At 38.8% G+C, this 18,626-nt stretch overlaps 1 protein-coding gene across 8 annotated transcripts in view; it reads right to left on the reverse strand.

The window, feature by feature from the left end:
* Window positions 1-18,626, reverse strand: part of TCN1 (transcobalamin 1) — a 317,931-nt gene that overhangs the window by 157,647 nt on the left and 141,658 nt on the right. The gene's annotated exons all lie outside the window — the stretch shown is intronic.

The following is an 18,626-nucleotide window of genomic DNA, read 5'->3' on the forward strand; positions in this document are numbered from 1 at the left end:
GCATTGTCAGGCGGACTCTCAACCACTGCACCACCAGGGAAGCCCCATTTGTTTATTTTTGTTTTTATTTCCATTTCTCTAGGAGGTGGGCCAAAAAGGATCTTGCTGTGATTTATGTCATACAGTGTTCTGCCTATATTTTCCTCTAAGAGTTTTATAGTGTCTGGCCTTACATTTAGGTTTTTAATCTATTTTGAGTTCCTTTTTTTGTATGGTGTTAGGGAGTGCTCTAATTTCATTCTTTTACATGTAGCTGTCCAGTTTTCCCAGCAACACTTATTGAAGAGGCTGGCTTTTCTCCATTGTATATTCTTGCCTCCTTTATTAAAAATAAGGTGACCATATGTGCATGGGTTTATCTCTGGACTTTCTATCCTGTTCCATTGATCTATATTTCTGTTTTTGTGCCAGTACCATACTGTCTTGATTACTGTAGCTTTGTAGTATAGTCTGAAGTCAGGGAGCCTGACTCCTCCAGCTCCATTTTTCTTTCTCAAGATTGCTTTGGCTATTCGGGGGCTTTTGTGTTTCCATACAAATTGTGAAATTTTTTGTTCTACTTCTGTGAAAAATGCCAGTGGTAGTTTGACAGGGATTGCAATGAATCTGTAAATTGCTTTGGGTAGTATAGTCATTTTCACAATGTTGATTCTTCCAATCCAAGACCATGGAATATCTCTCCATCTGTTTGAATCATCTTTAATTTCTTTCATTAGTGTCTTACAGTTTTCTGCATACAGGTCTTTTGTCTCCCTAGGTAGGTTTATTCCTAGGTATTTTATTCTTTTTGTTACAATGGTAAATGGGTATGTTTCCTTAATTTCTCTTTAAGATTTTTCATCATTACGGTATAGGAATGCAAGAGATTTCTGTGCATTAATTTTGTATCCTGTTACTTTACCAAATTCATTGACTACCTCTAGTAGTTTTCTGGTAGCATCTTTAGGATTCTCTATGTACAGTATCATGTCATTTGCAAACAGTGACAGCTTTACTTCTTTTCCGATTTGGATTCTTTTTATTTCTTTTACTTCTCTGATTGCTGTGGCTAAAAATTCCAAAACTATGTTGAATAATAGTGGTGAAGGTGGACAAACTTGTCTTATTCCTGATCTTAGAGGAAATGGTTTCATTTTTCACCATTGAGAACAATGTTGGCTGTGGGCCTGTCATATATGGTTTTTATAATGTTGAGATAAGTTCCCTCTATGCCTACTTTCTGCAGGGTTTTTATCATACATGGGTGTTGAATTTTGTCAAAAGCTTTTTCTGCATCTATTGAGATGATCATATGGTTTTTCTCCTTCAATTTGTTAATATCATTTATCACCTTGATTGATTTGTGTATATTGAAGAATCCCTGCATTCCTGGGATAAACCCCACTTGATTGGGGTGTATGATCCTTTTAATGTGCTGCTGGATTCTGTTTACTAGTATTTGTTGAGGATTTTTGCATCTATGTTCATCAGTGATTTTGGCCTGTAGTTTTCTTTCTTTGTGACCTCTTTGCCTGGTTTTGATATCAGGGTGATGGTGGCCTCATAGAGTGAGTTTGGGAGTATTCCTCCCTCTGTTATATTTTGGAAGAGTTTGAGGATAGGTATTAGCTCTTCTCTAAATGTTTGATAGAATTTGCCTGTGAAGCCATCTGGTCCTGGGCTTTTGTTGGTTGGAAGATTTTTAATCACAGTCTCAATTTCAGTGCTTGTGATTGGTCTGTTTATATTTTCTACTTCTTCCTGGTTCAGTATCGGAAAGTTGTGCTTTTTTAAGAATTTGTCCATTTCTTCAAGGTTGTCCATTTTATTGGCAAAGAGTTGCTTGTAGTAATCTCTCATGATCCTTTTATTTCTGCGGTGTCAGTTGTTACTTCTCCTTTTTCATTTCTAATTCTGTTGATTTGAGTCTTCTCCCTCTTTTTTTGATGAGTCTGGCTAATGGTTTATCAATTTTGTTTATCTTCTCAAAGAACCAGCTTTTAGTTTTATTAATCTTTGTTATTGTTTTCTCCATTTCTTTTTCATTTATTTCTGATCTGATCTTTATGATTTGTTTCCTTCTGCTAACTTTGGGGGTTTTTGTTCTTCTTTCTCTAATTGCTTGAGGTGTAAGCTTAGGTTGTTTCCTTGAGATGCTTCTTGTTTCTTGAGGTAGAATTGTATTGCTATAAACTTCCCTCTTAGAACTGCTTCTGCTGCATCCCATAGGTTTTGGGTCATCGTGTTTTCATTGTCATTTGTTTCTAGGTATTTTTTTATTTCCTCTTTGATTTCTTCAGTGATCTCTTGGTTATTTAGGAATGTATTGTTTAGCCTCCATATGTTTGTATTTTTTACAGATTTTTTCCGGTCATTGATATCTGGTCTCATAGCATTGTGGTCAGAAAAGATATTTGATATGATCAATTTTCTTAAATTTACCAAGGCTTGATTTGTGACCCAAGATCTGAACTATACTGGAGAATGTTCCATGAGTACTTGGGTAGAAATGTATTCTGTTGTTTTTGGATGGAATGTCCTATAAATATCAATTAAGTCCATCTTGTTTAACGTATCATTTAAAGCCTGTGTTTCCTTATTTTTTTTCATTTTGGATGATCTGTCCACTGGTGAAAGTGGGGTGTTAAAGTCCCCTACTATGATTGTGTTACTGTCAATTTCCCCATTTATGGCTGTTATCATTTGCCTTATGTATTGAGGTGCTCCTATGTTGGGTGCATAAATATTAACAATTGTTACATCTTCTTCTTGGCTCGATCCCTTGATCATTATGTAGTGTCCTTCTTTGTCTCTTGTAATAGTCTTTGTTTTAAAGTTTATTTTTCCTCATATGAGAATTGCTACTCCAGCTTTCTTTTGATATCCATTTGCATGGAATATGTTTTTCTATCCCCTCACTTTCAGTCTCTATGTGTCCCTAGGTCTGAAGTGGGTCTCTTGTAGACAGCATATATATGGGTCTTGTTTTGTATCAATTCAGCAGTCTGTGTCTTTTGGTTGGAGCATTTAATGCATTTACATTTAAGGTAATTATCGATATGTATGTTCCTATTATCATTTGCTTAATTGTTTTGGGTTTGTTATTGTAGGTCTTTTTGTTTCCTTGTGTTTCCTGCCTAGAGAAGTTCCTTTAGCATTTGTTGTAAAGCTGGTTTGGTGGTGCTGAATTCTCTTAGCTTTTGCTTGTCTGTAAAGGTTTTAATTTCTCCATCGAATCTGAATGAGATCCTTGCTTGTTAAAGTAATCTGGGTTGGAGTTTTTTCCCTTTCATCAGTTTCAATATGTCCTTCCACTCCTTTCTGGCTTGCAGAGTTTCTGCTGAAAGATCAGCTGTTAACCTTATGGGGATTCCCTTGTATGTTATTTGTTATTTTTCCCTTGTGGCTTTTAATATTTTTTCTTTGATTTAATTTTTGATAGTTTGATTAATATGTGTCTAGGCATGTTTCTCCTTGCATTTATCCTGTATGGGACTCTCTGTGCTTCCTGGACTTGATTAACTCTCTCTTTTCCCATATTAGGGAAGTTTTCAAGTATAATCTCCCAAATATTTTCTCAGTCCCTTTTACTCCTCTCCTTCTGGGACCCCTATAATTTGAATGTTGGTGCATTTAATATTGTCCCAGAGGTGTCTAAGACTGTCCTCAATTCTTTTCATTCTGTTTTCTTTATTCTGCTCTGTGGTAGTTATTTCCACTATTTTATCTTCCAGGTTATTTATCCGTTCTTCTGCCTCAGTTATTCTGCTACTGATTCCTTCTAAAGAATTTTTAATTTCATTAATTGTGCTGTTCATCATTGTTTCTTTTCTCTTTAGTTCTTCTAGGTCCTTGTTAAACGTTTCTTGTATTTTCTCCATTCTATTTCCAAGATTTTGGATCATCTTTACTATCATTACTCTGAATTCTTTTGCAGGTAGACTGCCTATTTCCTCTTCATTTGTTTTGTCTGGTGGGTTTTTACCTTGCTCCTTCATCTGCCGTGTGTTTCTCTGTCTTCTCATTTTGCTTAACTTACTGTGTTTGGGGTCTCCTTTTTGCAGGCTGCATGTTCGTAGTTCCTGTTCTTTTGATGTCTGCCCCCAGTGGCTAAGGTTGGTTCAGTGGGTTGTGTACGCCTCCTGGTGGAGGGGACTAGTGCCTGTGTTGTGGTTGATGAGGCTGGATCTTGTCTTTCTGGTGGGCAGGACCACATCCTGTGGTGTGTTTGGGGGTGTCTGTGACTTTATTATGATTTTGGACAGCCTCTCTGCTAATGGGTGTGGTTGTGTTCCTTCTTGCTAGTTGTTTGGCATAGGGTGTCCAGCACTGTAGCCTGCTGGTTATTGAGTGGAGTTGGGTCTTAGCATTGAGATGGATATCTCTGGGAGAGTGTTTGCCATTTGATATTACATGGACCTGGGAGGTCTCTGGTGGACCAATGTCCTGAACTCGGGTCTCCCATCTTAGAGGCACAGGCCTGACACCTGGCTGGAACACCAAGACCCTGTCAGCCACATGGCTCAGAAGAAAAGGGAGAAAGAAAGAAAAGAAAGAAAGAAAGAACGAAAGAAAGAAAATAAAGTTATGAAAATAAATTTTTTTAATTATTAAAAATAGAAAAAATAATAAGTAATAAAAAAAGAAGAGAGTAACCAAACCAAAAAACAAATCCAGCAATGATAACAAGTGCTAAAAAGTATACTAAAAAAAAAAAAAGACAGACAGAACCCTAGGACAAATGGTAAAAGCAAAGCTATACAGACAAAATCACACAATGAAGCATACATATACACATTCACAAAAAGAGAAAAAGGAAAAAAGAAATCTATATATATATATTAAAAAAGGAAGAGAGCAACCAAAGCAATAAAGAAATCTACCAATGATAATAAACTCTAAATACTAAAGTAAGATAAACATAAAACCAGAAACCAATTAGATGCAGAAAGCAAACCCCAAGTCCACTGCGGTCCACAGTTGCTCCCAAAGTCCACTGCCTCAATTTGGGATGATTTGTTGTTTATTCAGGTATTCCACAGATGCAGGGTACATCAAGTTGATTGTGGAGATTTAATCCGCTGCTCCTGAGGCTGCTGGGAGAGATTTCCCTTTGTCTTCTTTGTTCGCACAGCTCCTGGAGTTCAGCTTTGGATTTGACCCTGCCTCTGCATGTAGGTTGTCTGAGGGCATCTGTTCCCCCGAGACAGGACGGGGTTAAAGAAGCAGCTGCTTCAGGGGCTCTGGCTCACTCAGGCCGGGGGGAAGGAGGGGTACGGAGTGCAGAGCAAGCCTGTGGTGGCAGAGGCCAGTGGGATGTTGCACCAGCCTGAGGCACACCGTGTGTTCTCCCGGGGAAAGTGTCCCTGGATCACAGGACACTGAAAGTGGCAGGCTGCACAGGCTCCTGGTAGGGGAAGTGTGGATTGTGATCTGTGCTTGCACACAGGCTTCCTGTTGGCTGTAGCAGCAGCCTTAGCGTTTCATGCCCTTCTCTGGTGTCCACACTGATAGCTGCGGCTCGTGCCCGTCTCTGGAGCTTGTTTAGGCAGTGCTCTGAATCCCCTCTCCTCGCGCACCAGGAAACAATGGTCTCTTGCCTCTTAGGCAGGTCCACACTTTTTCCTGGACTCCCTCTCGGCTAGCTGTGTTGCACTAACCCCTTCAGGCTGTGTTCACGCAGCCAACCCCAGTCCTCTCCCTGGGATCTGACCTCTGAAGCCCGAGCCTCAGCTCCCAGCCCCCGCCCATCCCAGCAGGTGAGCAGACAAGCCTCTGAGGCTGGTGAGTGCTGGTCGGCACTGATCCGCTTTGCAGGAATCTCTGTGCTTTGCCCTCTGCACCCCTGTTGCTGGGCCCTCATCTGTGGCTCTGAAGCTTCCCCCCGCCCGCCCACCCCCCCGTCTCCACCAGTGAAGGGGCTTCCTAGTGTATGGAAACTTTTTGTCCTTCACTGCTCCCTCCAAGAGGTGCAGGTCACATTCCTATTCTTTTGTCTCTGTTTTTTTTTTTTTTTTTTCCTTTGCTCTACCCAGGTATGTGGGGAGTTTCTTGCCTTTTGGGAGGTCTGAGATCTTCTGCCAGCGTTCAGTAAGTGTTTTGTAGGAGTTGTTCCACATGTAGATGTATTTCTGATGTATTTGTGGGTAGGAAGGTGATCTCCACGTCTTACTCCTCTGCCATCTTGAAGGTCTCTCTGGATGTTTTTATTTCTTTTTCTGCTTTTTTGCCCTGGCTAGAACATCCAGCACAATGTTGAACTGAAGTTGCAAGAGCAGACATCCTTATCTTTTTCCTGTAGTTAGGGAGAAAGCATCTAGTCTTTCACCATTAAGTATGATGGATGTTGGCTGAGGACTTTTTTCAGATGGACTTTATCAGGTTGAGGACATTCTCCTCTCTTTCTAGTGTATTGCACATTTTTATAATGAGTGTTGAATTTAGTTAAATGCTTTTCTCTGCCTATTGAGATGATCTTGTGGGTTTTGTCCTTTATTCTATTGACATGGTGTATTGCATTGATTTATTTTTTTTATCTTAAATAGACCTTACATTCCTGGGATAAATCCCACTTCGTCATGGTGCATGACCCTTTTTAAATGTTGTTGGATTCAGTTTTCTAGTATTTTGTTAAAGACTTTTGCCTCTATATTTATAAGGGATATTGGTCTATAGTTGTCCTTTTTTGTGATGTCTTTGATTTTTGTGTCTGGTTAAAACTGACCTTACAGAATTAGCTGGGAAATATTCTTTCCTTCTTATACTATTTGGGAGATTTTGTGAAGTAATGGTATTAAATTTTCCATAAATGTTTGGAAGAATTCACCAGTGAAGTCATCTGGGCTTGGGCTTTTCTTTGTGGGAAGTTATAAAATTACTTGTTATAGGTATATTCAGATTTTCTATTTCTTCTTGAGTTAGTTTCAGTGGTTTGTGTCTTTCTAGGAGTTTGTCCCTTATCGTCAGCATGCATGAATGAAGAAATATGCCAATACTAATTTTCAAAGAAGGCCATCTTGGTAGTACCATGTTTGTAGGGTTGTTTATCAATATTCTAGAACCTTGAACTAACACAGAGAGTAGAAAATAGCCAAGAGTGTAAGCACATCACCATCAATGGCATCTGTCATTTGTTGGGGGGGGGCAGTTTTGTTCCAATAGTCTTGAGTGAAAGCAATTTACTTGGTAATTCTGAGGTGCTTGGGCCACCTGTCTTTTGGCTGTCCTATCTTTTGGACCATTTACTTCTGGAGGAATTCTAGAGGACTACAGCTTTAGGTCAGTAAAGGTATGTGGTGGTAGTGATGGTGGTGGTGTTAGTAAGATCTTATCTAACAAGGCTCAAGTGTACTCTTTCTCTGATGAAGTATCCAAAATAACCAGTCTCCTGCCTAAGGTGACAAAGAATGATAAATAGCTGTCAAGGGAAAATAGTCCATATCTGTTAGTGGAAAATACTGACAAATTTATTACATAATCCATATTCTCAGAATGGGAGTCAAATCATGCATTGAAATATAACACAGAATTAATTTCTAAGGACTCAGTCAATGATTAACCAGGAAGTAAGAAGATATTAGGAATAGTGAGAGCCTTGGAAATCCACCCCTGCCTGCTGACATAAGGAATCAGCTGGCTCTGACAGGTGGAATTTGTGAAAAAGAATCTCTATGACAGCCAATTTCTCATACATAGACAAGACTAAAAAATGTATCTAAGATTTTAATGAGTAATTAAAGATAGTTGGTGCTAGAACAGATATTGGTCAAAGAGACCTTTCACTCATTAGTCCCTGTAGCTGCCTAAGAAGACAGAATTATAAAATCTATCATGACTCCTGCCCTATGACTTATTCTTATAGATGTACAAAAATATAGATAAAAGGCAGATGGGTGGACAGGATGGCTAGTGGCAAAGTTTTGGTAGAACTTCACTAGAAGAAAAAGAAAACAAGAACAAATCTGAAGAGGTAATGAAAAAGTCCTGGCAGACCAGAGTCCTAGGACAAATAAACCCTGATCAGTGACAAGTGCTACACTCACCTCACCAGCATGGATGTGCAAACCCCAGACAGGGAGGCTCACTGGGATCCAGTGAAATAGGCACTAGATGAGTCAAAGGACCAGGACCATAATGGTGAGGGGTCTGGCTAGACCTCTCTGGGGGCTCTATGACTGTCTGGCACGTTCAAAGACCACTAGGAAAATCTATGACAATTAAAAGCTTAATTTATTAAATTTGCTAAGCAGAGGAGAGTACAGAGTCTCAGACTCAACAGGAGAAAGTAGGGAAGAGTATTAATAGGGTTTCATCAGCTGGAGTTAGTTGTAAGGTGGTTTTAGGGGACAGTGACAGTAGTCTAGGAAGGAACTGGCTAGATTTGCAAACTAGAATAGTTGCAGGGACAGTCAATGGTCTTATTTTTGGAAAACATGAATTAACATAAAATTGCCATTAAACCAGTTCTCTGTGGTCTTATCTTGAATAATAATAAGGCTCTGAAAAACCTTATGTTAAAACATTGAACTTAGGTAATAGTCTTGCACACCATGCTTTGGTGTACTTTATCAATTTTCTGAGTTATTTTTCAAATCATCATTTCTTTTCATTTCTTAATTCTCAGTAATCATAACTAAAACTAAAAAAAAATTCAAAGAATATGAAAATTACAAAAAGGAGAAAGTTGAAGCAACTGGATGGATAGCTAACTTCCCAAAAGCATCAATATAAGCCAGAAGACAGCAGAACAATATCTTCAATATGCTGAATAAAATAACTGCCAACCAATAATCTACTGTTACCCATTAAAATATCTTACAAGAATGAAGGTGATATGAAGAATTTTCAGAGATACAAAGATTGAGTTTGCCTCCTGCAGACCCACATTAAAGGAATAATAAAGAATGAACTCCAAATAGAAGGAAAATGATAGCACAATCAGATGCAACAAGAGATAAAGAACAAAGGATGAGGTAAATATGTGGACACTCACAAACAAATACTGCTTGTGTAATGCAGTAATAATAATATATACTAGGATTAAAAATAAAGTATTTAAAATACCAGGCAACATTAACATACAACTAGAAATGGGAGCAAATGATGTTTTTGCTATTTGTGTTTGCTAAGGGCTTTAGTTTTACCTGAGAAGAGGGTAAAGGTTTGAGGAACCTTAGACTTTGGTATGCTTTAATGCTTAAGATATCATCAAAAGTAAGAAACTAGAGCTAATAGATATATTTACCCAACAATGACAGAATACACATTTTATAGCACACACCAATAAAAATGACCATATATTGGTAAATAAAACAACTACAGGTTAATACTGAAGGTATGTTTTATGCAAAAAAAATTCAGGGCAATTAGAAGTAAAGAAGGAAAAGAGAGGAGAGGAGAGGGGAGGGAAGGGGAGAGGAGGAGAGGGGAGGGGAGGAGAGAGGCATCCAAATCAGAAAGGAAGAAATAAAACTGCATGTTTGTAGATGACATGATATTATATATAGAAAACACTGAATATTCCACAAAAAAATTGTTAAAACTAATAAATTCAGTAAAGTTGTAGGATATAGAATCAATAAACAAAAGTCAGTTGCATTTCTATGCACTAATAACAAACTATCAGAAAGAAAAATTAAGGAAACAATCCCATTTAAAATTGCATCAGAAAAAGATAAAATGTACAGAAATAAATTTAACCAAGGAGGTGAAAGATTGGCACACTGAAAACTATGACATTGATTAAAGAAATTAAAGAAGACATGAAGAAATGGAAAGATATCCCCTGCTCATGGATTAGAAGAATTAATATCATTAAAATGTCCATACTACCCAAAGCAATCAACAGAGTCAATGCAATCCCTACCAAAATTCCAATGGCATTTTTCACAAATATAGAAAAAAAAAAAATCCTAAAATTTGTAAGGAATCACAAAAGACCACAAATAGCCAAAGCAATCTTGAGAAAGAGAAAGCTGAAGACATTACAATTCCTGCTTTCAAACCATATTACAAAGCTATAGTCATCAAAACAGTACAGTATCAGCATAAAATCAGAGAGATGGATCAGTGGAACAGAATAGAGAGTCCAGAAATAAACCCACACGTATATGGTCAATTAATTTATGACAAAGGAGCCAAGAATGTACAATGAGGAAAGGACAATCTCTCCAATAAATGGTGTTGGGAAAAACCAGACAGTCACATGCAAAAGAATAAAACTGGACCACTATCTTACACCATACACAAAAATCAACTCAAAATGGATTAAAGACTTGAATGAAAGACCTAAAACCATAAAACTCCTAGAGGAAAACATAGGTGGTAATCTCCTTGACATTGGCCTTGGTAATGATTTTTTGGATTTGACACCAAAAGCAAAGGCAACAAAAGCAAAAATAAACAAGTAGTACTAAATCAAACTAAAAAGCTTCTGCACAGAAAAGGAAACCATCAATAAGATAAAAAGTCAACCTATGGAATAGGAGAAAATATTTGCAAATAATATACCTGACACAGGTCTAATATAGAAAATATATGTGAAAAGCCAATCAACTCAACAGCAAAAAATAAATCCAATTAAAAAATGGGCAGAGGGTCTGAATAGATTTTTTTTTTCCAGAGGACATACAAAAGGCCAATAGGTACATGAAAAGATGCTCAGCATCATGAATCATCAGGAAAATGCAAATCAAAACCACAATGAGATATCATCTCACACCTGGCAGAATGGCTATTTATCAGAAAGACAAGAAATAACAAGTGTTAGCCAGAATGTGAAGAAAAGGGAACACTTGTGCACTGTTAGCAGGAAAGTAAATTAGTGCCACCACTATAGAAAACAGTATGGAGGTTGCTAAAAAAAATTTAAAAATAGAACTACCATATGATCTAGCAATTCCACTCTGGTATTTATCCAAAGTAAATTAAAACAGTAACTCAAGAAGTGTACCCCCATGTTCACTGCAGCATTATTTACAATAGCCAAGACATAGAAACAACCTAACTGTCCTCTGATGGATGAATGCATAAAGAAAATATGATACACACACACACACACACACACACACACACACACACACGAATATTATTCAGCCATGAAAAAGAAAGAAATCCTACCATTTGCAACAACATGGATGGACCTTGAGAACATTATGCTGAGTGAGATATGTCAGACATTGAAAGACAAATACTGCATGATATCACTTATACATGGAATCCAAAGAAGTCAAATTTATAGAAACAGAGTAGAATGGTGTTTACAACGGGCTGGCAGGTGGGAGATTTGGGGAGACATTGGTCAAAGGGTATAAACTTCCATTTACAAGATGAATAAGTTCTAGAGATGTAAGGCACAGCATAGTGATTACTGTTAACACTACTGTATTACATACTTCAATGTTGTTAAGAGATTAGATTGTAAATGTCTCATCACAAAAAAGAAATGATAATTATGTGATGTGACAAGTGGTGGCTAACGAACACTAACGTGTAATATATAAATGTATCAAATCAACACGTTGTACACCTTCAACTTACACAATGTTATATGTCAACTATATCTCAATTTTTTAAAAAAAGTTAAGTGAAAATGCAAGGCACAGAATGGGAGATAATCTCAATCCATATATCTGACAGAGGACCCATATCCAGAATATATTAAGCACTCCAGAAAATAAATGATAAAAAGACCAAAAAGTAAATGAGTAAGACCTGAAGAAGCAGTTCACAAAGAAAGACATACCAATAGCTAGTGAGCATGTAAGTATGTACTCAACATTATTAATTACCAAAGAAACGCAAATTAAAATCACAATTAAGATACCACTGCACACACACCAGAATGACTTTAATTAAAAGAACTGGCAAAACCAAGTGCTGGCAGGAATGTGAAGCAAATGAAATTCTTATCCAATTTTGGTGGGAGTGTAAAATGGTTCAACCACCTTGGAAAATTATTTGGTAGCTTTTAACAAAATTAAGCATAGACCTATTTTATGTCTCAGAAATACATATAAGAATGTTCTTGGGGGCTTCCCTGGTGGCGCAGTGGTTGAGAGTCCGCCTGCCGATGCAGGGGACACGGGTTCGTGCCCTGGTCCGGGAAGATCCCACATGCCGCGGAGCGACTGGGCCCGTGAGCCATGGCCGCTGAGCCTGCGCGTCCAGAGCCTGTGCTCCGCAGCGGGAGAGGCCACAACAGTGAGAGGCCCGCATACCGCAAAAAAAAAAAAAAAAAAAAGAATGTTCTTGGGAAATCTATTCATAGCAATTAAAAACTCGAAACAATTCAAATGTCTATCAGCAACACAGTGGCTGAACAAACGGTGACTATTCAAACAATAGGATACAGATGCATGCAGCAACATGGATGAAATTCAATCCATTATACTGAGCAAGCAAATTCAGATACAAAAATTAACAGGCAAATTTAACAAATGGTGTTTGAAATCAGAATAGTGGTTCCCTCTAGAGGGGGTAGGGAGATTGACTGGGAAGGGACACTAGAGAACTTACTGAGGTGATGGAAATATATGATATATCTGATCTAGAAAGCAAAAAAGGGTAAAAAATATATGTATTTACATTAAAACTCTGGCATGGTAAAAGAATTGGTAAACTATTTTTAAAGCAGATAACAGCAAAGTTTTAATGTTTTTATATACAAAGAGAAAATAGAAGTGACAAAAAGTCAAGAACACAATGAAAAAATAGGCAAAGATTATGAGGAAGGAACAAAAATGCAAATGTAGCAGCCAAAGACACTCAGAGTGATACTCAAATTCAATAGTAGGGAAGTGCCAAGTAAATTAACAATGGACTAGGATTTATATACACTTGATTGGCAAAAATTAAAGAGATATAAAAAATTACCACTGGCAGGGAAATGGTGAAAAGGATGCTCCTGTATTGTATTATCAGTGGTAGAAATGTGAACTGTTACTACCTTTTTGAAAAGCAAGGAGACATTCACTTATATGAAAGACACGCACAACTTTAATCCAGGTAGCCATTCCCCACAGCAATTACATCACCTATATATAAGGATATGGTGCAAGAATGCTTATTGCAGCATTGTTCGGAGTGGTAAAAACAAAAAAAGGGCAAAAACACCCAAACAAACAAAAAGCAGAAAAGAACAGAAGAGGAGAAAGAGGAAATAAATTATTTCCTGTCACGAAAGAATAAATGAATTATGGTAACTACACCAAAAGATACTATGTGACTCTAAAATAAACAATTCTTCAGCCTAGAGTCAAAACATACAAATATGACTGCAGAACAGAATGTTAACCACATTCACCTTCACAAACCTTTGCCAGCAAAATACAAGTGTGTCCAGCCTCTGGGCTACTAACGAGGTATGTGTCCCTGTAGACGCTCTTAGTTATCAAAATACAAAATATTTTAAAGGTCTTTAGTGGTAACAAAAAGAACACGAGAAGTTACTATTAGCATCTTTTGATGTGTCTTCTGCTGTATTTTCCTCTTTTTCTGAGCCTGTAGTTTTCTTTTCTCCCCTCTTTTTCTTTCCTTTTCTATTTTTGCTCCTTTTTCGTGTTTCTTAATCTTCTTTCTTTCTCCTTCAACAGACCCCTTTTTTAATATTATTTCTTTGTATTATATATATTTGTGAAATGGAGTATTTTCTACATGTAATTTAGAAAGTAGATGATTCTGTGTAACTTTCTCCAGAAAATAACATGCTGTTCTATACTGTGCTCTGCTGTGCCATGCTGTACCATACTGTGCTAAAATAGCTACATGCTCTCATGACCCTCCAGCAATTTGATTCTTAAGCATCAGATATACTTGTGACACGTGGAAGAGCTTTTCTTACCTGGGCACTGACTGCTACCTCATCATCATCAGAAATTACTATGATATTCGTATTACTGCACTAATACCATGACTCTTTTTTCTTCTTCCTCTGTTACAGGGAATTTTGATTTTGTTGATGGCCTTCAGCATTACTGAATTATTCATTTCCCTGTCTTTCTCCATTTTGAGGGGACCCGCTGACTGTGGTGATTGTGAGGAATGCTGTTGACTAGCATTGTGAGAATAAAGATGTGTAATAATATTATTGAGATGAATTATGCTGGTGAGGAAAAGCCAGGAGGAACATAGACTCTTAAGGCCGGCGACTCCTTGAAGCAAAGGGGAGTGACGTCTGGGAACATTTTGGCTGATAAAACACATCCTGCCTCTTTGTAAGGCCATCTCCTCCTCTCCCCAAATCACATGGTCGCCTTGGTGTCACCTCCTTTGTTAGTCATGCACTCACTGAACAAAAGGACAGCAAGGTAGGGTTGGTTGTCACTGTTCAAACAGAGAAATGAACCAGAACCCAGGGTGTGGCGAGACCAGGTCCAAGATGTCTCCTGTTGCCTTCTCCAAGAGACTCTACCTAGGGGCTCCTGCCTCGCTGCTGTGTGGAAAGATGAGTTGGCTGGAAGAATGGCTTGGTCCACAGATTTTACATTGATCAATGTTAGCCACTTATAACAACTAGAAGAGTCAATAATGAGGGCAAATATGGGTGGAAACCACTGCAATGTTCCCGGTGCCACGCAAAGTGTTTTAGGTAGATTGCTCATTTAATCTCACAAAAATCTAAGGGGCAAATTTTATTATTATACTCATTTTACAGACAATGAAGCTGAAGCGCAGAGAGGGTAAGTCATGTACCCGAGGTCACAAAGTGTGCAATGGCAAAGTCATGGTAGCAACAGGTGGTCTGGCTCCAGATCCCAAGGTCTTTCTCTCTACTCTCTATACCAACATACCAGTGTCTCTTAAACTTTTGGTCTCAGAACCCCTTGACACTCTGGAAAATTATTCAACTCATTACACATTAATACAAGTAAAATTTTTACTAAAATAACTCTATTTTCCAAAATAAAAAAATTTAGTATGGAGAGTGGCACTGATATATAGTTTTGCAAATCTCTCTTTTTTTTTAGGTTATTTGACACTTTTATTTTTATTTTTTAGCTTTATTAAGTTGTAGTTTATTCACCAAAAGAACTGCACACATTTAATGTGTGCGTATGCCCCGGTACCATCACCATCACCAAGGTACTAAGCATATCCATCACCTCCCAAATGCTCTTTGTGTTCTTTTGTGGGGCTTTGGTCTTGGTTTTGGTTTTTGGTAGAAAACACTTAACATGAGGTCTATCCTCTTAACCTATTTTCAAGTGCACAATACTGTATTATTAACTATAAATACTCTGCTGTACAGCAGATCTCTAGAGTTGACTCATCTTGTGTAACTTTACAACCACTGCAAAACAAATCCGCATTTAATTTGACTGCACATTCAAGGGGAACTTTTAGAAGGCCCAGTGCACCGCACACCACCACATACCAATTAAATCCGAATGTGGTGAGAGCCGAACATCGATAATTTTTGAAGGTTCCCAGGTGATTCCAATGCAGAGCAAAGCCTAGAAACCGCTGCTTCACTCTGGCTTAACACAAGACAGCTGCATCCTCTTGGCTGCTTTTGCATTCAATCTGTCTTAGTGTCTCGTGTTCTGTAGCCCGTGGAGAATACTGCTGTAAGCCCATGCAAAGGGGAAATAAGGTCTCAGCACTATGATGAAAATTGTTCTGAGGTCACAGACCCCCTACAAGGGTCTCAAGAACTCCCGGCGATTCCCAGACCACCGTTTTAAGAACAGCTGCCTGACATTATACTGCCTTCCACTGACAGAATACCTGAGAAGTGTTAAGGATCTTAACCTCTATCATCATCTCAGTTATTTGTCACGACCGCCCTCTGAGAGAGGTATAACTAGCCCATGTCACAGACGTGAAACTGGAGCTCCAAGTGGTTAACTTTTCTGAGACCACAAAAGCGAGTATGATTTAGAACAAGGATGTGATTCAAGATCCCTAACTCCACATCCTATTATCCTCTGCCTCTTCTGGCATAGAAAAAGCTCAGCACGCTCAAAGAAGAAACTAGCAGGCTTTCATTTCTGCTACAGACTGGGAGGAGAAAGGCCTACAGTTGCATAAGTGAAGGCAGGGGATGGGGGCCAGTGGGGTTCCTATGAAAAATATTTGGCAGCTCAGTTAGGTTCTGACGGGTGGGGTTTGAGATATATTTAAGGGTGAGAGGCCTGGTCACCTAATGGTGAATAAGGGTTTTTAAGTCAGGTCTGGGTTTAAATGTTGGTTTTGCCATTTAAAGTAAAGTGACTTGAACAAATTATTTAACCTTTGTGAGCCTTATATTCCTACACTAAAATGTGATAATAACACTTAGCTGATGCGTTTTCTGTGAGCCTTAAATGAAACATGTGAACTGATCCTGTGAATGTTTGGAACTTAAAAAGCCACTCAGAAAATGGTAGGTTTTCTTTTAAATTTATAACTGAAGTTTTCTTGCTTCCCAAACATCACTATCCCTTACTATGTGACTTTGAGCCAGTTTCCCCCGAAGTTCCCACTGAACTTTGGTTTCCACAATTACAACACTGTAGGTGTTATAGGGACAGTGCCTGGCATATAAGCAGATATTCAACTAATGTTATTTTTTAAATGTAAAGTAGTCCCTCAGAACAGAAAGAAAGCCTCATAAACTACCAAACTCTTAAGTACTCGAAATTATATTTTCCTTAGTAGTAATTATTTTTATAAATACAACATTGGGACCTCCCAACTTATAACCAAGTTCTATTTGCAAAAAGATCTTTATAGTTTCACCTCTGAGGGACCCTGCGTCTCCTTTACCAATTCTCTGAAACCAAAACCCTCCAACACCAAACGATTCTGGGTGCCAATGCCTTGTTGAACAGTCGGGAACACACCATAACATTACTTTCTGATACTGGGTAGCACCGTGATGGCCATCTGGATGGGAGAAAAAAACCACATCAGGACCACGGGCCCTCACAGCACTGCAGAGAACACGGCAGTCAGCAAAACCAGCCCTGCTTTCCAGAGACGCACAGGACAATGGCTGAGTAAGGCCAGGACACAAACAATTACGATGTAGAACGTAGTTCTCATGAGAGTGGCAAAATGTCTCAAGGATGAAAAAGATGGGAGTGTTAGGAGGTGGGGGGGAATAAAAGAAAGACAAATTCCTACGAGGCAAATATTAACTTAATAAAAGGTTAGTTAATAAACTTCAATGTAGACTTTAAAGGAAGCAATCATCCTTTGGAAGCAGGAAAACCGCTAGACGATCACAAGAGGTTTAACCGAGAGAGAGAAATATTAAATGTGTAATAGACTTAATAAAATATGCTCAAACATTACAGAGGGGGAAAAAAAAAGATGGAATAAAGAAAGTCCTACTGAATCCAAATCCAGATCATAGGAGGATTTCAACACAAACACTGAAAGGTCAATTAATCCAAATCGGCAACAAGGTGAACGTTTATATAAATTCAAATTCAACCTTTTACAGGAAGAATCACACATAAAGCCACCTACGTGATCTCACTGTAGCAAACCAGAGCAGCAAACACCCCGAGACAGGCTTGGGGAAAACCACAGGGCCTACACAGAGAAAAGGATGTGAAAAATCCGGTTGTGAAACCCCAATTCAACCCTCATTAATGCCATGCGTTTGCCAAGTTCTGACCTGCTTCCACAGTCACTAAAATGAAGGCACACCCCTCCAGCCACCCGTCATGCAGGACTCAGACCTCCGGCCTCACCATCATCCACAACTCGGACCCTGTGTCATTGGCGTCCGTACACCACCAACCATTCAAGCACTTCAGCAGATATTCATAGACCCACAGCCGGAACCTTAAAGAGGTGGCGGATCTTACGTTTCCACTTCTCTTCTCTCTAAAGCATTAATGAGAGGTGACCCCCTGGCTCCCACCTGTGTATATTTGATGACAAGTTCTCTGTACAAACGTTAGCCTGTTCCACTAACGAACTGCTCCAACGGTGGGTGGGGAGATGGCATTTTTTTCTAAGTTGCCCCCAAATCAGACTCTCCGGAATGTCTTTTACCCACTGGTTCTAACACATCTGATTCTTTTCTTAAAGAAAAGAGAGGCAAAGAGAGAAATAGAGAAGAGAGGAGAGAGAGTGAGAGAGGAGATACGAGCTAACCTCAGATTCAGCAACAGAGCCATGTTTCAGCCCTTTAGACTAGGCAAACGATTACCTAACTACAGCCCTGGGTCGCTAATGAAATACATCAATGGATAAGAAGATTACAAAGTAAGAAAAATCCCAAATAGGAACATAAAGGTTGTATACGGTAGGGCAGTGGATACAATACCTTTGGGCAAAACTTTCTCTGATTCATCTCCCAACTGTCTACTCTCCTGGCCACCAGCTTCCTCCATTTCCTCACCTGATCTAGTGCTGGGCTTGATGGCCACACGGCTCTGGCCCCGACTGAAAAGAGAGGGGACACTAGGGTACTAGACAGATGGAGGGAAAAGGTGGGTTCGTAGGTCAAAGTACTATTTCAGTGTACATCCCCACATATGGAACTCTAGCCTCAAGCTTCTGGGGACATGTTCCACAGCACCAAAATATATTTTTAGGCCATTTCTACTAAATTCAACACGAGACGTACATGGTCCCACTCGAACCCTAAGGGTGGGCAAATGAGGATGACATTTCAAGAGGATACACACAACACTTCCAAGGGTACGGGC

The sequence above is a fragment of the Kogia breviceps genome, chromosome 7, assembly GCF_026419965.1.
Source record: "Kogia breviceps isolate mKogBre1 chromosome 7, mKogBre1 haplotype 1, whole genome shotgun sequence".
Taxonomy (NCBI): domain Eukaryota; kingdom Metazoa; phylum Chordata; class Mammalia; order Artiodactyla; family Physeteridae; genus Kogia; species Kogia breviceps.